This window comes from Crocodylus siamensis, chromosome 6, assembly GCF_052110815.1.
Source record: "Crocodylus siamensis isolate JL-2025a chromosome 6, ASM5211081v1, whole genome shotgun sequence".
Classification (NCBI taxonomy): Eukaryota; Metazoa; Chordata; order Crocodylia; family Crocodylidae; genus Crocodylus; species Crocodylus siamensis.
Window position 1 is genome coordinate 60,075,879 of NC_143400.1, and position 15,155 is coordinate 60,091,033.

A 15,155-nucleotide genomic window follows, 5' to 3' on the forward strand; every position below is an offset into this window, starting at 1 on the left:
GCCATTGGCAGAGCTGGGAATGAATGCCAGGCCCTCCTAACCTTGGCTCCTGTGCTTCATCCATTAGATCATTCATGCTGTCTCTTAGGCCCAGTTTTCATAGATTTCATAGACATTAGGGCTGGAAGGGACCTCGGGAGATCGAGTCCAGCCCCCTGCCCAAAGGGCAGGAAGTCAGCTGGGGTCATAGGATCCCAGCAAGATAAGCATCCAATTTACTCTTGAGTTTTGTTTTGTTTTGTTTTTTTAAAATAAGCATCCAATTTACTCTTGTTCATTGTTGCCTTGTGGTTCCTCTGTTTCAATTACAAAGTCCAGCCAACACAGAACTGTCAAATGCCTAGAACCTGGATGTATTTCATATTTCTGTTTCATATGCCCCTCAGATTCTGAACTCACCGAATTAAAATTGCTTCCTGTTACACAGTAATGGCCGATACCAGAGTTTGGCCCTCTGGGATTTAGTCTTTCGTAATGCAAGCCTGTCTGCCTCAGGCTGCTTCACATTTGGGGATGGCCATCCTAGGAGCTCTGCCAAAGCATCTCAATTTGTCTAATACAGCTTTCTTTGACAGCATTTGCAGCTTGTGTTAACGACAGTGTATCAAATCTTCATCTGATGCAAATGAGAACAAATCCATTGAAGTGAAGTCAACATATCAAATCAGGGTGCATCTCCACTGAAGTCAGGAATTACATGTGGAATGGATTGAGTTCAACTACACTAAATACCAATCCAATTCAACCACCATAGGTAGCAGATAATTAAAGTAAGTTATCATCTTGTTGAGGAGGATTTCTGTCCTTGTGCCCCTTTTTCTGATACTGGGGTCTGACTAACATTGGTACTGCAGCTCTTCAAATAGTAACAAATATTGGAGACCACATGGGTCACCTTCCTTTACTTGAAATGTAACTTGCTTCATGCAATGGTGTCATTGCTCAAATAAGATGATCCACAAACATGAAGGGGATTTTCTTCTCTCCAAAATGTCAGCCCAGCATCCACGTTTAGTTCCCAGGGAGCAACTGTAAATCAGAAACAGAGACAAAGAACATTCCTGTTGCTTACACAGCTCCTTGTTTCTGCAAACCCCACACACATTGCCTAACCCAAAATTTAACAGCACAAAATGCTTTCCCAAAACTTGCTCTCACATGAAGAAAAAAAAAATGCAGAATTCTATGTGAAATAGCACCACTGGCTGCTTGCCATAACATTAAGCTAATACTTTTGACTTTTTATTTCACCATCTCAATTATAAATCCTTCTCATAAACTGTTTGTCCTCCCTTCCTCTTTTCCATGGGTTAATGACTACAGGGGCTTGTATATGTTGTATTCCAGCTCTTCCTTCTCTTGTGTCTCAGCCCACAGTATCTTCAGTAGTCTCACAGAGACCATACAATTATCATTTTTGTGACACAACTTCAAACTCAAGTCAGAGTTAAAAATGAGGAGGAACATATCAGGAACTATTCTGGCCCTTCTCTGGTGACCCTACCAATTTCTGAAGGACTTCATTTCCATTTTAATAAATATATGTATTTAAACTTTACAAAAGTAAAGTCATACTTTTATTACCGTCTTCCCAGACACCCAGAAACACTGGGCCCATTCCTTGAGTCTGACTGAAGCACTGACTTAGTGCAGGACCTCAGAGGATAGACATAAGCTCTATCCACCCCCACAATGTTTTTTCAGTGCACTCAGCCCTGGCATAACCTGACAGAATTGGGCCACCCTGTTTTAACTCTTAAGTCACCAGATTCAGGGAATCACTAGAGCAGAGGTTCTCAAACTGTGGTCTGTGCACCACTGCTGGTCTACGAGCTCCATTCAGGTGGTCTGCAGAAAGGCTGTGGAACAACTGAGAATATCTGTACTTGGCCCTGCACTTTTTATTTTTTCTGACAATGGAGACCAAGTTGTCTGTCAAGACCCTCAGCAATTTTCAAGTGGTCTATGAAAAAATGTTGAGAACCACTACACTAGAGCAAAGTAGCTATAGTTAAGCCCAGGTTCTGGCTCAGTATCTTCAAAATATATTGAACTATTCCCTTCATCTAAAGACAATGTTTGACAATATAGCTGTCAAGTCTGCTAATGATTTCACTGATTCCCAGTGTGGTTAGGCATCACAGAATTTAAAATGGTGTAGGCATGTTGGTCATTCAGGGCTTATTCTTATCCCTGATAAATCAATTGATTTCAGTTATGCAGGAACTGTTCACTAGGCATACGTCTCACACAGAGCCCTCCAGTGTTTTGTCTTGTTCATTTATGGGTCTTCCACTATGCCTTTTGGAATACTTTTCTACAGTCTAAGTGACCTTGCTGCCTAGAATTGTACCCCAGATCATAAAATAAGGGCTTAGAGAAGAAGGAATTGGGTCAACGACCACCATAAAAGGAAAAAGACAACAGAAACTGCCACAGAACAGAAAATATAAAAGGATGGAAGGAAAATTGCGTGGAAGGAAGTATACTATTTTTTCCAATCCAACCCCCAATTTGAGTAATAGACACTAAGATTGCAAAACATTCCAATACAAATTAAAATACATGTCTTGTCTTATAATTAGAAAAGTATTTTTATTGCCCACTCCCTACTTCCTCCAGGCTAGTTTAGATGCCTGCACAGGCATATGACATCCACTTCCCAACATTTAGTGTAAAAATATCAATATCTGCTTTGCATAACTGCTATGAGCAACTTACATTTACCAGCCAGCAAAGATCAAGAGTCTTCTGGGAGCCTGCTGGATCAAACTGTCATGATTTCAGCACTGCTTTGCGTCAGATGGCAAAATTTAAAGTCAAAACACACATACGTTTAGGGAATGAGACAATGAGAAGTTCTGAGTCATACTCTACTGAGAGTGAAGAGAAGAGATTAATAGACTGCAAACATGAATGAAAGTGAATGTCTCATTTTAGTCATGCTGCCACCTCTCAAACCCAAAATAAGATTTATTTTTAGTCATCTGGAATAAAAAGAGGATCTCTTAGCACCTTGCCAACCAATGTTTAGAAAAGATTTTAATTACAATGGGCCAGATGCTGCTTTCATTTGCATTTGGAGTAGGGGAGATCAGAGTGTGGCTCTGTATAAAGATGTCAGCAGTTCACTATTTGCTCTTACTAGTAATTATTCATCAGTGATATTTAGGACTAATTGCTAATACTGTAACTCTCAAAGTCACTGTGGTACAGCACGTACTCCAGTCATATCAGAGCACAAAGAAAGAAAGTCAAGTTAGCTGAAGTGTGGTCAGCATTGAAAAATAAATAAATTTCAAGAAAATAAGACTGCCATCTGTTAGGTCACTGGAAAACTACATATTGCAAAGGAAAACCTGAAGTCAGAACAAACTTCAGAATCATCCAAATTCAGTTTGAATGACTTGAATCAAACATCTGAATAGTTCACTATAGAGATAGTGACAGGAAACATCAACTATTGAAACCATATTATCTGCTTTTCATCAACAGTAAGATATCATTCACGCTGGTATAATTCCACTGACTCCATGGTATTATTCCCCATTTTATATTTCTGGATTTAGGTGCCTGAAGAACATTTGGGTTTCCACATGCAGCCTTAGACCCAGGTCTCTGAGGATCTAAATTTCAGAGCTGGAATTGATGTCTAGCTCTGTTTCAAGTAGCCTCTGATGTTACTGAACTGCCACTCCTCATAGTGTAACAGAGAATGCTCAGGAGAGCCGGCTCAGCTGTAGGGAAGGAAGCAGCAAAGAGGCATTTTAATGGCACAGGCAATGGCCTGTGTTGTCCATGGAAGCCATGGTAATTCAACATCTCTGAAAATCTCAGAGTTATAACATCTAGTTAGCAATTGTCTGCAAGATGCTAAGCCCTAGATCACCTCTCTGCATAAAGAACTCTCCATTTCCCCTGGAAATCCAGCTTGCTTAGAGGGGTGCTAGCCTCTTAGCAGCTCTGCAGAGCCAGCAGCACAAGCTCCAGAGTGCTATTTCTCTTACAGAAGGAGCCAGACAGAACCTGAACACCACTACCCCCAATTTATATAAAAAGATTCAGTATATGGTAAAGACTCATTTTTACCGTTTAACTGATTCTCCCCAAGATCCTCAGGCCTGGCCCAATCAAAATTATGCCCACAATGTACAGCAGTTCCTTCTGGAGAGGGCAGGGGAAGTTGATTTGCAAGCTTACCTGAAAATAACAAAGCTGGTTCTTTTGTTGAACTCTGTAGAAATACAGGTGGTGAAAACAGATATCTATTTGGTCTGTAATGAATTTCAATGATGAGGAGTTACTAAATCTTACTTGTATGATAAAAACACAAGCCATATCCTTAGTGCAGCACTGCTGAATTTAATAGAGTTATACACATCTGTCCTGTCTTCAACTGCTCTAGGCAGGGTTTACTGCACATTTTCTGGGTCCATTAATGGTAGCTTTAGCAAAGAGATTTTTATTTTTGTTCAAAGAGATCAATGCTTCTTTGGTGTCTTCATTGAGTAAAAAAAGACAATGATTTCAGGATTTGTGAGGCAATCAATGGAACATGGACCGTCAAAAAGACTCCTCAAGTAAATTGCTTTCATAGATAAAAATCACACCAAAAGGTTCAGGAAGAGCCACCTGAAACTGTATCCTGATTGAATTGGAGTTGCTGAAAGGAAAACTTTTAAACATAAATGATTGAAAATATGTTTAAAGCACAATCCAATTCTCAAAGTACAAACACCACAACCTTGGGGAATGCACTGCAGTGACTCAGTGGAGGTCAGAAATGGGTGGTGTCAGAGGGTTTTGGCCATGCAGGGTGAGGCTGTGGTGGATAAGTACAAGGAAGCAAAGAAGAAACTTATTTCTTCCTCTGATATTGGTGTCTGTTTCTTTAGTTTCCTGAGTGCTATATTCCAACCCTTTTGCTTCTTTTATCTTCCTCTCTTTAGTTTGCAGAAGGAGTGATGGAAAGAACCAAATCATTTTTATCTTTTTCCATTTCCCCTTATCACTTAGACTTTTGGTAATCATCTGTCATGCAGAATAGGCAAAGATGCTGGTTAGCAGCCACATGCTCATGTATCCAAGACCAGCTGAACTGCCTTTTCGCTCTCTACTAACTCCCATTTCAGAGCGTCAGACTTAGTATGGATCAATGGAGAAAGCTGGGATAGCTACTCAGTAAGAGTTTCGTAGAGAACAAAGTGATACAGCATTGTGACAGACTTAGCATGGCTTCTAAAGTGTCCTTGCTGCCCCCCCACCCCCTTCAGTTTCAGCAATTTAGCTGAAAGACATCACCATTGGGTAGCTACTGTCAAATTGCTCAGTGAAAACCAAGAACTCTCTTTTCTGTCAAAAAGCAATGGGTCATAAGAAGGGGCCCTTAAAAAAAAAAAAAAAGGGAGATTTCTTGTTTCTGTGTACCTGTATTTAGCCTACATGTAAACACTGTGAAAGTGCTGTTCATTCACATTCAGTCAAAGTGAGGTGCAAACAGCCTGAATGAGGGTATGTCTGAAGCTGGGCAGTGAGTCAGGAGTCAGAAATTTTTCAGCTAGAACACAAGTTAGTGACAAAATGGTTCACAGGCTTGGCAACACGCTAAAGCTGGCACCGTTGATAACAGAAATAAGGCCACAACATTCTTCCTAGCTTTCAATAAGACTAGCAGTTCAAGTGGAATTAATGAACTTCTATTACATGGTACTGTGCTTTTGGAATCTGAAACACACATTTTCACAGTATTTGCCACCACCTTAATGGTGGTTTCATGAGTAAACACATACAGTGAGAGTGTGATTAAAATCCCACCAATGCAAATATATCCATGTATTTGGTATATTTTTCTTTTCTAAACAAATGAATAGCATTGTTTTGATGGTTTTGATGGCAAAAAGACTTATACAAATTAATCCTAAATGATTTCCAACAGCTCTGCTGTACCCCCAAAATCATGAATTTTCAGTATGTTAATTATGTTAAAGCATCATTAATTTGCACATTAGTCACTCACAAACCTGAAAATGTTTAGTGATTTTGGATTTGCCTGTCTCTGGTGTACACAGCATCACATTGTTAACAGTCAGTCTGGGAATAGGAGGCAGTAATTTGTAATAGCACAAATTTCCTTTTAGCAACTTAGTCAACTGCTTGGAAAAAAAAAAAAAAAAAAAAAAAAAAAAAAATCAGTAATTTATAAAGGATATCAGTTATCAAAGTAAAAGGGTCACAATTTTCAGCCATTCCTAAGACATTAAAAGGGCAAGTGCTTTAGGAATGCCCAACCTCAGAATCCAGTTTTTGAAGCTACTAGGATAATATTCAATGCTCAGGATTTTGTGCCCCTAAATTCTCTTCATGGAATTAATGGTATATAACTTTCTTATGTTTGTTTTAGCTAATGTCATTGGGTGTGTACATATAAGCACAGATTGTGTTCTCCTTAGCCTAGCATAGTGGTCCCCAACTCATCTGTGATGCAGGCTTGGTCAGGTATTGGTCATCCCTGGCCTAGCAGATACATGTCTGCAGAGCCCAAGTCCTGTCCTAGGAACAAGACGTTGTTTAAAGTTGGTCAGAAACTAGGATTTCCATTCCATTCTTCAAAATCAGAAAAAAGCCAACATCTTAAAGTTTCTCACAAAATAGAAACTAAAAGAAAAAAGTTTTAGCTTGGATGCATCAATTTTTTGCATAGGAAAGGTAGAAACATTTCATGTCATGTCAATGAAGTTCATTTTACTAGTATATTCAATATGCATACTATTAAATACTTTGGAGTTTTTTTTCCTTTCATATTGTGAGGGAGCGGGGCCTAGGGGCGGCCGTGAACTCCCTAGCGCCCCCTACCGTCACGTTAGGGTGAACGTAGCACCCTCAGAATCTCGCCCGCCACGACTTTGATGACTAATATATATAGTATGGAGGCTGCCTGTTTCCCTAGTGGACGGTACTGGTGTTCCTGTCCCTACTCCAGAATGGGGTATCTATATGCATCCCGCCTTAAGGGCTATGTGTGCCTCCAAACCTCCCCTTTAGCACGCCCCAAGCCTCGCAGCTGTTCTGGGGGACGTTTGTATAGTCCCTCGCCCCTCGGGTGCCCTTGTTCCCTCTCTCGGGCCCCCGGGCTCCTTGCCCACCTGGCGCCCCCTTGGGCCTGTCTTACTGGCATCCAGCTAATCGCTGGCGCCCCCTGGGTCTAGAGCGCTCTCGCCGCCCTAGTCTCGGCGCCCTGGGGCCAGCTCGCTCTCGCCGCCCTAGTCTCGGCGCCCTGGGGCCAGCTCGCTACCACGGGTTATTCTGCCCCACGCTGGGTCCTCGCCCCCTTCGGGGCCTGTACCGCTCTCTCTGCGCTTCGCCCCCTCTGGGGCCTCACCCCCTCTGGGGCTGACACGCCGCGCGCCTCGCGCTCTGTCTTTGCCCCGCTCTGGGGCCTCGCCCTCTCTAGGGCTGACACGCTGCATGCCTCGCGCTCGGGGCACAGGCGCTCGCTGCTGTGCTTATCTCCTTGACCCTTCTCTGGGTCCAGTTGCCCCACTGGGCAACACCCCACCCTTATGGGCTGGGGTCTGCAACCTTGTACACCGTGCCTCCCTGGCGCAATACGGTGCCTCCCTGGTACCGACAATAGTGCCCCTGGCACTGTGCCTCTACCGGACACTGGGAACCCCCAAGCTGTTGGGGAGCCCCCATGAGGCCTCCTCGCTCCCCTACAGCCTCACCCGGTCCTCCGGTACAAACTGTAACATAAACTCAAGCCATCTGGCTGCAACATAAACACAGAGGCTCCGTACGCCTAACCATAACTCCAAGCCCCGCCAGGGCGATCTTGTTCCCCGCATCATCGCAGCCGGTTAGTATGGTAAGGGTGCCACACCTGCCTCAGGCCGCTCAGCTCAGCCGCAGAGCTCCTGCTCCTGCTCCTGCTCCTGCTCCTGCTCCTGCTCCTGCTCCTGCTCCTGCGGCAGCCAGAAGAGAACTGTAAGTCAGGCTCCGGCCTAAGCTGTTTATAAAGGCCTGGCCCTGCCCCCTTCTGGCCATGTGACCCGCCTGGTCACCCTGGTAACCAGCACCTGAGCTGCCTGGGTGATTGGCAGCTCTGCCAATCACCCTCACAGTCACGGGGCACTTCCGTGACTCCGTGACACATATCAATAACATTTTTTAGGAATGCATCAATTTGTTTTTCCCAAATGGGAAAAACACATAGCAAGCACTCAAGGAAGCCCTATACCCATGGGCAAAAACCCAGTGCAGTACTATTAAACAGTTATCATTTTATCTCTAAGCACACGTGGCAACTCTGACAGAACAATTTTTGTTTTCATTTTATAATTTTAGTAGGGTGGGTTTTTTTCAACATATATTATTTCAGCAGCCCTGTTGAAAAATGTTGAACCAAATCTAATGACAGTATTTGCATAAAATTGAAGAGATCAGACCACAACCAGCATTCCCTTGACCTCTGTAGTAGATATCTCTGCCTTCCAGTACTTTAACTTTGGCAACTACCTGAAGCTGCCTCCTGCATTCTTCCACATCTGGTCCCAGCAGCTTCTCCATTAAGTTCAAGGATCAGGATCCCCACAGACTGATAATCATCCCACTCACTGTCCAGAACACATACAAAGCATCTTGATTATAGAAAACTGAATCAGCTTTTACTACACACCCCTTTAGGTAAGTAGCAGTTTGGACTCTGGACTTTTAATTGTTATTGATGTGCATCAGTAAACTTCACAACATCTAAATCCAATACATGTAAGTCAGTAAGAAAGTCATTCAGCTTCAGTGGAAGTTTTGCCTTAATAGTGAGTGTGGATGTCATGTTCAAGCCATAATGCAGAGCATAAGACAAACTAGGGTTAATTAGCTACCCAGTAAGCTAGAAGCAACCTATTGCTACATAACAAGCAGCATTAGTTAAGGTACATGATGTTCTATATTAAGTTTCATGGGTAATATTAGGGGTGTTTAATCAACTAATATTTCTGATGGGAATATTGAACCTATACGTCTAATTTAGAACCAAAATCGGAAGAATAATTTGACATCATAATGGAGCTGACAAAGGCTACATCTCCGTGCCATTTACCAATGACATTTCTCAAAATGCTTCTGCCTCAGATGAATAATGTGTCTTTAAAAATGAGTAACTTGCTGCTTTTTAAAAAGCAATAGTTAAAACCAGGTAAATCAAAAAATGTGATAGTTCTACAAGGCAGTTAACAACCAGCAATTACTTCCGTAACTTTTTAGCAATTTGAAAACTCATTTGATGGCTAGATTATGTTGTATCTTATCTCTCAATCCACAAAAGCTTATTCAGGCTGGAGGAAATGACAGGCAGGTGTCTCTACACACTGGGTGCATCTACACAAGATGCCAACTGCACAGTAGCCTGATGCTACTGTGCAGTAGCAGGGCAGTAACCATGTGCAGGGCAAAAACCATGCTAATATGCTACTACCCAATAATATTAGACTACTGCAAAGTTAGCGTCACTAAAAATCTGTGCGTCAGTGCTACTGTGTGGTAGCACCAGTTAGTGCACATTGATTTAGTACTCGGTTATACCACTACTAAACGTAATGCACAGTAACTATGGTGGATTGATGAACATGTAGACACATCCACTATCAAAAGTCAAACTGCAAGGAATCAATATTATTTCCCAAAATTAGCTGCAAACTAGCTAACAATGCATAATACATCTTCAGGATGAGGAAAACAATTGCTTAAAGCCTCCACACTGAACTACAGATTGCCCAATGAACGAGAAGCAGACAATAATAGACTTCTGTGATTTATATCGAAGTCTTCCAAATCCCTAATTCCAGTCCCCCTCTCTCTAGTAGTAGGATCTCAACCAGCAGGGATAGAAGTTATCATTAAGGGAAACTACTATGATTTTCCACTACAATGCAGTAAATACATTGGGGGCGGGGGTTTCCCCCTTCTCATTCATATTCAGTACATGTTATATTCAGTAGGCACAAGTATCCTTCCTCTCTCGCCTTGCATAAAGCTTCTGTTGTGATGTCTTCAAGTGGGATTGATGGGAACTTGAAATTAGTCTTTAGGCTACCGCTCATAGGCAACTGGTAGGGGGTGCACGAGGGTGCATGTGCCCCCCTGACAGGGCAGGTGCCTCTCCGACAGCTGACATTGATGCTCACTGCCATCGGTGGCTTCTGCGGGTGCCCCCCTCAGATTCAGGAGGCACCAGTCACTCACGCTACCGCTTAGTCTCTATAGGCAGGTACTAATAATGGAGATAACAATTGGCAAATTCAATCATCTGTCTATTGCAGTGGTTTTCAATCTGTGGTCTGCAGACCTTGAGGGGTCCACAGACTATGTCTAAGTGGTCCACAAAAGATTACTATGCTCAATCAAAAGTATGTGAATACCCACACTTACAAGTCTAGGGGAAATAATACCACGGGGTCTGCACCTCCGTTCAAAATCTTTAGGGGGTCCACAAATGAAAAAAGGTTGAAAACCATTGATCTATTGGCTATACAGGATGCCCTTCCATAAGCAAAGATGGAAAATGGGAAAAGAGAGCTCTCTTGTTCTTTAGGTGGCATTGCTGTGGTTCTGTACCCTTCCATTCCAACCCGTATAAGCTTTGTTGGAGACACGATTGTGCAGAGAGCAGGGATGATTGCTGAGGATGAACAGCAGCAAATGTGGGCCATAATCACTTGCCTAGGTCTGTTATTGAAACACAGAGCTAGGGGGTGGAGTGAGTCTGGTTTTCTTGTAGCAGCAGAATCCTTCATATACAGGTGAAAGGAGGGAATAGGAATTTCCTTAGTCCTTAGAAGTTGGCGAGGGTCAAATGTTTGTTGCTTAAGTGTAATATAAAGAACTGGAGATGGATGTAGTATATCATAAGGGACAATTTCTAGAGGAGTTAAATGCCTGCACAGGAGATCATACATACATTTGTTATATCAGGATTGGCAGGGGTTCCAGGTAAATTTTTGGCCTTAAACTACGGGAAAGGGCAGATTTCACTACAAGTCAAAGAATTTTATGAGACTCTGAGTTACATGGGTAAAAAGTTTTCTAGAAAATATTGGAGAGGAGGGGACTGTACTAGCAAAATTTAGAGTATTGTTTAGAAAATATTAAGCATATGCTATTTTTCCAATAGAATGAAATGTTCCCAGACAAACCATTTGTGCTGAGAAAGCTTCACAGAAAACAGAAGGCTTGTCATGGAAATAGCTGCAGGAGCGCTGGGCCAGTAATTCACTTTCAATAGGATTTAAATGCTGAAAGTAAACAGACACAGGGTTGTACCTTGTTCTCCAGCTCACAGCATCCTTATTGCTGTCATTTTTTCCATGATGCAGTTAAGAAACATTTCTCAAATTAACAAACATACAGCTTTATGGGCAACAGTGACTTGGACTCTGACAGCCAGAATTTGCCATTGGCTTTTGGATCTACAAACAGTAATCAACAGGATTCTCCAACTAATTTCCAGAAGGGCCGGATTGTGACACCTTTACTCATTCTGGTAGTTCTTCAATGGACAAGTAATCCTACTAGTTTTAAGGATTCTACCCACCGTATAAAGTCATTCTGACAACAGTATTACAGAGTACAGTTTTCTGCCTCTTTCTTAATCCCTTATCTCTCAATTCCCTCCCTAACTCTCTCTGCTATAAGGGAGGCACACCCCTAAGCCATTTGGTCTGTATAACACACAGCTGCTGCAGTCAATCCTCAGCACATCTCTGGAAAGCCTCCCAGAATTATTCTTCCATCCTCTGAAATGGGCACATCTCTTGTATCTGCATGTCCTGCACTGGTATGACAACCATTCCTTTACGTGGACCAATGGTATGGTTAACCAAAAAATGGGCATTTGCAACTCACTGCAAAGTGTCTGAATAACAACTCTTTAAATGTGTTATCTGGTGGCAAGTAAATTGCCAACCTCACCTGTACTATATTTTGCACATATGCCTGCAAGGATGTATAACCAATAGGGAGATACTAAATCTAGCACTCCAAAATCTCATCTGCACTACTAAGTGGATTACTCATCCATGCATGGAGGGGGTCTCCATCTGTTGCAGATGTAATATTGATAAGTTCTTTAATCTTATTTGACTGCTTCAGGATATTGTTGTGTGAAAAAACAAAACAAAAAACCATGACCAAGTCAGAACTGTTTAATTTAACGAGGGCAGTTGTGACCACACATAGCAACTTATTCTACTTATAGTGTGCTGATACACATGGTATAAACAGCATGCAGCATTATATTATAAATAGCTGACTACTTTCACTTCAGATTATGGGATGTAGCAGGCACCCCAGATCCCCTCTCTGTAGAGTTCTAATTGTAAATCCTTTTGTAGGTGGGCAAAATGTCTTTTTTGCTCCACCTATTACCTCTTTTCTACCAGCAAGTTGCTTCCCGGCCTGTTGAAGAGGATTCTTCAACCACGGACGACCCCGCTCCACCCGAAGAGAACCCCCATGATAAGACTCTATATAGACTGAGACACTTCCTTCAAACCACTTCCTCCACCACTGCAGACCATTGTAACGGGTTTGTGTGTATCTATCTCCTTTCTCTCTCAGCGTCGCGAACCCCCTTCCCCACCCCCAGGCTTAGATGGCTAACTTTGTATCTCCTGTAACCTAGTTGCATTCCCCTCCTCACCCCCATCCCTCCATTGTTAGTCCCTTGCTCGGGCCATCTGTATTTTCCTACCGGTTTTGTCATCTTTTTTTTGGATTCCCAATCCTAAACATTTACTAATAAAAGTCAATCTGTTCTACATGACCAGTTTGGAACAGTGGGGATTCTCTTTGTTAATGAAGACAAAGAAACTACTTCCCTTCCTTTGAAGGAACTGGGTATTGGAAACATATCACATTTACCACCTTCCTGTCAAGCAGGCAGGCCCAAGTTGTCCAGCTGTCAAGTTGAATACAAGCTCACTGGTTGGAGTCAAACCTATGAAGCCAAATTCCTACAGTCATATTGACAACCTGGACAGTATATCATGATGGAGTCTCATTCTAGTGGCTTGCATGGGAAGAAGTCATCTTTTGGGTGGCACTTGGAAGAGTCTTACTACCTTTTCCGCTTCAAGTCTGATCCCTAGTTAGAAAGTTTCCATTAATATCAACAAATTATTTTAAAAGTGATGGTTGTATTTTAGAACCATACAACATTCATAATACTCTTGTAAGGAAAAGAAAAGGGAAGACAAAAACATTATAATCTTCATTAGAAAACCAGAAATTGCATCTGTTCAAAATGAGCCCGTACCCGCCAGGCATTATGACATACTAGCACTTTTAGTCCCTGTTAAACCTCAACCCCACGTGAGGCCCAATGACTAGGGAATCTGATGAATCAGTTGCCCATGGAATCCTGATACTCATTAGCCAGAGCAGAGCAGGGAGCAAACACCAGCACACACTGCATTCAACAGCTTTATTGAAGTGGATGCAACTTCGGGCGGGTCCCCACCAAACTAAGAAGCGGCCCAGAACATCAGTGCATTCATACATTTATACTTTCCAGTCCACCCTCATTAGTATTAAACCATGCCCAGTGTCCCCATTATGCCCTCGCCTCCGCCCCTGCATTTACATGGAATTGGCTATGCATTAGGCCATTACCATGAAACTTTCCACTCTGCCCCTGCCTGAGGTCGTCACCTCTACTTCATCCTTAATTCACCCCTACTATCTTTGGTCACTTACAGTTAATCATCTTAAAAGCCTTTTTTTTTATATTTTCCCTCTTAATATACCATTGGTTTCCTCCCCTGTCTGGTTTAAGCTCCTCTACTTTACAACTAAACAAATAGTCAAATGATTGGACAACTAATTAACCGTTTAAAGCCCCAAAGTAAACAAACTTGTAGAACAGAACAAACATTACACTTCTGCTAACTTTACATCTTAAGTCTTATAGGCCTGGTTAAATCTCCAACTTGGGCATAGGCAATGTATGTATCAACTGCAAGACCAAGACCTTTCAGTGTTCAGGCTCAGCACAAATCAGCAAGGGAAAAGAGCAGGAGAAAGAGCAAATTACAAACAGCAGGGGAAAAGGAGTGGGAAAAAAGGGTGGGAAAATGCAAGCATAAGTAAAGAGTGCATCAGATGCAAGACCAATGCAAGGGCTTACCATACATCAGCAGGAAAAAAAGGTGGGAAAATGCAAGTATTTACCATCCTAACAGTCCCCCTCTACATGTGCAAATAAAGGCACAATGGGATCTAATGCGCAAACAGGGGGCGGGCTAGGGAAGAATTGTCCCCTCAAGCTAGGGACCACCTCAGGGCTGACCCTTGGGGCACAGCCTCTGGTGACATCCAATTCCCCCCCAGTGAGGAGCGAAGCAGGTGGGGCTGCCAGCAGGCACCTCCTGGAAGCCTGGGGTGCCTCACTGGCTGCTGGGCAACTGCCAATTCAAACTGCGGACTTTAAAAACTGCAGTTTGATGCAGCTCCCAGCACTCGGGGCCAGGAGCTGAGGAGGGAGCTGGGCACACCTGAGCTCCCTTACCAGACTGGAGGCGGTGGCAGCAGAGGCAGCAGCAGGGGCAACATCAGCTGATCCCTCTAAGGTAAGTGGGGGCAGTGGGAACCAGCGCAGCAGAGCCAGAGCGGGTGGGGAAGCCCCCCCCAGTCCCTTTTTGCTGAGCCAGCAGGGAGCTGCGCTCCTGAGCTGCGTGCACAAACAGGCATACTCTGTAAGAGTGCACTGACGTTTGCTCTGGCTTTTGCACAGGCAGACAAGCAGGAAGGGCCAGGAGGGAGACTCCAGCAACGGTAGGACAAAGGCACCACACAAAAATATAAATAAATAACAATTCATAAAATGGTGTCAATGTGGAGTGCTGGTAGGGTCCCTGCCCTGGGGGTGCCGCCTACCTAGGGCTTGTCTGTGGCCTCCACCCAGACAGAGCCCATAGGGGAGCTGGCGCCCCCCCTACCCCGCAACCTGCGGGGGATGCCCAGCAGGGCCGGGGGAGCCCCCACACCTGTCCTGCAGGCGCCTGTCTCAGGGCCCTGGAGGCACAGGTGAGGGAGCTCCAGGAGGAGGTTAGCAGGCTGAGGGGAATCAGGGAGGCAGAGGATGAAATTGATGGGTATTTTCT